This window comes from Alosa pseudoharengus, unplaced genomic scaffold (assembly GCF_046254945.1).
Source record: "Alosa pseudoharengus isolate Yale_2024_CS ecotype anadromous, Long Island Sound unplaced genomic scaffold, YU_APseudo_1.1 YU_APseudo_1.1_scf_5, whole genome shotgun sequence".
Classification (NCBI taxonomy): Eukaryota; Metazoa; Chordata; class Actinopteri; order Clupeiformes; family Clupeidae; genus Alosa; species Alosa pseudoharengus.
The window spans coordinates 37,448,068-37,454,067 of record NW_027468837.1 but is presented as its reverse complement, the minus strand read 5'-3'; the positions used below and the strand labels follow the sequence as shown (position 1 = coordinate 37,454,067).

General features: G+C 47.0%; 1 protein-coding gene across 1 annotated transcript in view; it reads right to left on the bottom strand.

Moving 5' to 3' along the window:
- Positions 1 to 6,000, bottom strand: part of rassf5 (Ras association domain family member 5) — an 82,033-nt gene that overhangs the window by 72,503 nt on the left and 3,530 nt on the right. The gene's annotated exons all lie outside the window — the stretch shown is intronic.

Genomic DNA, 6,000 nt, shown 5'->3' with positions numbered 1-6,000 from the left:
GTGTGTGTGTGTGTGTGTGTGTGTAATGGTGTAATCTCCAGTGTAGTAATCCCTTTCTGAGTCTCCAGTATAGTGTGTGTGTGTGTGTGTGTGTGTGTGTGTAATGGTGTAGTCTCCAGTGTAGTAATGCCTTTCTGAGTCTCCAGTATAGTGTGTGTGTGTTTGTGTGTGTGTGTGTGTGTGTGTGTGTGTGTGTGTGTGTGTAGTCTCCAGTGTAGTAATCCCTTTCTGACAAACAGAGGATCCACCACTGCTGGAGCTGGCCTCCTTCTAACCCCCCCCCCCTCCTCCTCCTTCCCTCTCCTCTCTTCTCTTCTCCTCACCCCCCCCTCCTCCTTCCCTCTCCTCTCTTCTCTTCACCCCCCCCTCCTCCTTCCCTCTCCTCTCTTCTCTTCTCCTCACCCCCCCCTCCTCCTTCCCTCTCCTCTCTTCTCTTCTCCTTACCCTCCCCTCCTCCTCTCCTCTCATCCCCTCTTGTCCTCTCCTCCTCTCTCCCCTCCACTCCACTCTTCCTCTCCCCTACCTCTCTCCTCCTCTCCTCTCATCCCATCTTGTCCCCTCCTCCTCCTCTCTCCTCCTCTCCACTCTTCTCACCTTCCCTCTCCTGTCTCCTCTCCTCCTCCAGCATATCTAACATGGTCACAGGTTAGTCCATCATACACATAAAATCCCCTTTAAATATTTGACCTCCTGACTAAGAGGTCAAGTCTCCCTGCACTCACTGTGTTGCTGGGCAGTAGAGACCCGCACCCCCCACCCCCCACCTTCTACTCTGAAATGAGCCAAGTCACCCTCCCTGTCTTTTGGTGGTAGCAGAGTTGGGTCTATGTCAGGGGTGGGCAAACTCTTTGGCTCAAGGGCCACATTGAACCCACACAGATCCCACATCCACGGCTGAAGTGCCCTTGAGCAAGGCACCATAACCCCTTACTGCTCCCCGAGTGCCACTGTAGCAGGCAGCTCACTGTAGCAGGCTCACTGCTCCTGGTTAGTGTGTGCTTCACCTCACTGTCTGCTCTGTGTGTTATCACGGATGGAATAAATGCAGAGACCAAATTTCCCTCACGGGATCAAAAGAGTATCTATACTTATATACTTATACTTACTTATTGGGTTTTGAAAATTTTTTTTGTATATAATTTAAATGATTACAATGACAAAGTATTTTTTTTTTAAATATTAATTGCTTAAAAAATACTGCTAATTTGATGCTGTTTAACTAATTTATAAATGGTGCACTGTCACTTTAAGTGTAATTCATGTTTAGTTCGCAATGATCTTTTGCCAGCTCCACTCAAATATAGCCTATGGCTAGTGCTGTGCCTATGGCTGTGCCCTCTCACAGTTTATAAATGGTCAGTAGTTCGAACTACTGTTGCCTTCATGATTTCCTTTTAAAATTTTCTTATAAGAAGGAGGAGATATCAATTATCAACGATGACAAGCCAGCTGGAACCTGCCGCTCACTCTCTCCCTCTCATGCATGTTCAGATGCGTTTCCAATTAAATGGAGTAGCATAACATTCAAGTTAGATCTGCTGCAATGTAGATTATAAAGAGTAGGCTATCATCTCTATGTAACATGATGTTTTGACATTGACATTGTAAACGTTCACTAAGTACGTAGTTTGCCCACCCCTGGTCTATGTCTCCTTGCAAATCCTCTCGCTGTCTTTTAGCAGAGCGAAGCTGGAGCACACACACACGCACACACACACACACACACATACACGCACACACACACACACACACACGCACACACACACACGCACACACACACACACGCACACACACACACACACATGCCCTCGCGTGCATCTGAGCAGAGAAACCCCATGCCCTCTGCATCATGGGACTGCGACAAAGCTGTGAAGCATGCACACACACACACACACACACACAAACACACACACACACACACACGCACACACACGCAGACACACACACACACACACACACACGCACACACACACACACACACACACACACACACACACACACACACACACACACACACACACACACAAGCAGGCAGTGAGAGGAGCAGCTCTAACTGGGTTGGTGTCTCTCTCAGTGGGAAGGACAGCCAGGCAGGCCACACTAAACCGCTGGGGACATGCAGACAAACATACACACACATACTCTCTCTCTCTCTCTCTCACACACACACACACACACACACACATGGACACACACACACAAACACATGGACACACACACACACACACACACACACACACACACACACACACACACACACACGCATACTCTCTCTCTCTCTCACACACACACACACACACACACACACACACACACACAAACACACACATGGACGCACACACACAAACACATGGACACACACACACACACACACACACACACACACACACACAAACACATGGACACACACACACAAACATACACACACATACTCTCTCTCACACACACACACACACACACACACACACACACACACACATGGACACACACACACAAACACATGGACACACACACACACACACACACACACATGGACACACACACACAAACACATGGACACACACACACACACACACACACATGGACACACACACACATGGACACACACACACAAACACATGGACACACACACACACACACACACATGGACACACACACACAAACACATGGACACACACACACACACACACACACACACATGGACACACACACACATGGACACACACACACAAACACATGGACACACACACACACACACACACACACACATGGACACACACACACACACACACACACACACACACACAAACACACACATACACACACTTGTGACAATTGCAAATTTGTGGCTGTGACTATCTGGTCATGATGATGTCATGAAGGGCAGCATTTATGGGATTGGTCAGCTCTGGTGCCTGTCCAGCATCTCCCACTGGTAACTGGGCAGGACTTCAGTCCTTTCTAGCAAGGACAACCAATGGACACTCTGCCCAGCTGAAAACCATGACAGCACAGACAGTATCCCTTACCAAACAACATTCAAGTCTAGGGTAATATGATATTATCTTTTGATTGTACTTACACAATATGTCTGACAAAGGAAAATATGTTCAATATGATGCTGACATGAATGGCATCATATTGAACAATGGAGTATATTCATTCCACACACTAGGTAGGCTAACCCCAGTGCTTTATATTAATTCCACACACTAGGTAGGCTAGCAGTGCTTTACACTCATTTCACACACTAGTTAGGCTAACCACAGTGCTTGGTCTAGAGTATACTCATTTCACACACTAGCCCCAGTGCTTAGTCTAAAGTATACTCATTTCACACACTAGCCCCAGTGCTTAGTCTAGAGTATACTCATTTCACACACTAGCCCCAGTGCTTAGTCTAAACCATAACATCATTTCACACACTAGCCCCAGCGCTAAGTCTAGAGTATACTCATTTCACACACTAGCCCTAGTGCTTAGTCTAGAGTATACTCATTTCACACACTAGCCCCAGTGCTTAGTCTAAACCATGACATCATTTCACAGCCCCAGCGCTTAGTCTAGAGTATACTCATTTCACAGACTAGCCCCAGTGCTTAGTCTAGAGTATACTCATTTCACACACTAGCCCCAGCGCTTAGTTTAGAGTATACTCATTTCACACACTAGCCCCAGTGCTTAGTCTAGACTCTAGACTAAGCACTGGGGCTAGTGTGTGAAATGAGTATACTCTAGACTCTAGAGTATACTCATTTCACACACTAGCCCCAGTGCTTAGTCTAGAGTATACTCATTTCACACACTAGCCCCAGTGCTTAGTCTAGAGTAAATACTCATTTCACACACTAGCCCCAGCACTTAGTCTTGACTGCAGTAGCAGCAGCAGCCCATTGTCTGAGAGCAGTAGTGATTTGCTTGCAGCTCTTTGTGTTGTGGGGGAAGCGGATGAGTTGGTGAGGCATGAACACTTCTCCTTCCTCTCACCACCTCTCTCTTATCTCTCCCATCCTTCCTGTGGCATTCTCCTCTCTTTCTTTAGCAGAGTAGTGCTCTATCGCTCTCCCCCTCCTCCCTCCCTCCCTCTCTCCTCTATTCCTCTCTTTCTTTAGCAGTGTAGTGCTCTATCGCTCTCCCCCTCTTCCCTCCCTCTCTCTCTCCTCTACTCCTCTCTTAATCTCGGCTCACTGCAGTCCCTGCTCCTCTTGTCAGAATGCTGCTGACATTCTGCCAACTCAGCAAATACACACATGCACGCATGCACACACACACACACATGCACGCACGTACACACACACACATATACACACACACACACACACACACACACACACACACACACACACACACACACACACACACACACACACACACACACACACACAGCAGCACACCCCACACACACGAACACATACAGTACAGTACAACCGCAAACATACATACACACATGAGCAAAGACCAAAGACACAGTCATGAACAAGCACACCCAAATGTGAACACACACAGTCAAAGTGTTGCTTCAGGCAAGTCTAAATGGTTTAAGTGAAAAGGTCTTTTTTGTTTTTAGACTCAAGTCAAACATGGTTTAAAAATCACCCTAAAGCGATGTGTGTTACTGAGTTTCTAACACAACCTTTTCTAACACGGCACATACAACACAATAGCTAAATGAACACCACTGCACAGTAGACCCACTTACTGGCACGCAAGCAGTAAAGAGCAAAGACTCTAGAGCGCTGCTTGGTAAAGACACAATTCTACTTTTATTATGACAAAACAAAAGCAAACATTCTGCACCTTCAGGGACCATTCCACTCTATGATGTCACAATGGACATAGACAAAAGGCGGAACCTGGGTAGAGGTCAGTGGGCCAGGCATTGACCTCGTGACCTGGGTGGTCTAAGGGTGTCATGTTTTCACACACAGAAACAGATAAAGTCACCTCCAAAGCTACTGTGGATCACTGGGAACAACCACAGCACTTCACAGCAGCCCACACCGACACTATCCAGAGACCGATAGCCGAGCACATGATGTCATGATGTTTTGATGTTTTCCTCATGTTTTCCAACAGTGACAACGCCTCTCTGATCCCTTCTGGAGAACACAGTGACTACGCCCCAGACTGGGGGAGAGAGAAGATGAGGAGATCTACAGATCTACAGCAGGTAGTGCAGCTGAGGTTAAAGTTAAAGTAGACTGGGATTTATATAGCAGATGCTTCTATCCAAAGCAATAGAGACTCAAGGCAATGGCAGGTTCTGGAATTAAACCCAAGCCAACTAACTGTCAGGCAATGATGTTCCACAATGCCAGCTCTCACCAGAGGAGTGACATGAAGCTCTCAGCACAGGAGTGACATGAAGCTCTCAGCACAGGAGTGACATGAAGCTCTCAGCACAGGAGTGACATGAAGCTCTCACCAGAGGAGTGACATGAAGCTCTCAGCACAGGAGTGACATGAAGCTCTCAGCACAGGAGTGAGAGAGTGTCCGAGAGTGGAAGTGTCGGCAGTGGTAGTGTCTGTGTCACTGCCCTACACTTCACTTCACTTCTGCTTTTGAGTGTATCACAGCCCATGGAGAGGGGAAAACTCACAGTTTCTGATAAACAACCACAAATACTCCCCAAGCCAGATCTGTTAGTCACACACACAGACAGACACACATGCACGCATGCGCAAGCACACACACACACACACACAAAATATCCCCCTGCAGATATCAGATGATCCATCTCAAGTTTTAAGTATATCTGTGTGTGTGTGTGTGTGTGTGTGTGTGTGTGTGTGTGTGTGTGTGACCAAGGCAGCCCTCTTTAAAAAAAAACTTTAAAAAGCAAACAAATTCCCAGGGAGGTCACATCCACACACACACACACACACACATACAGAGTACCAAGAAATGTCTGGGACACTCTGTGTGTGTGTGTGTGTGTGTGTGTGTGTGTGTGTGTGTGTGTGTGTGTGTGTGTGTGTGTGTGTGTGTATGTGCCCTAT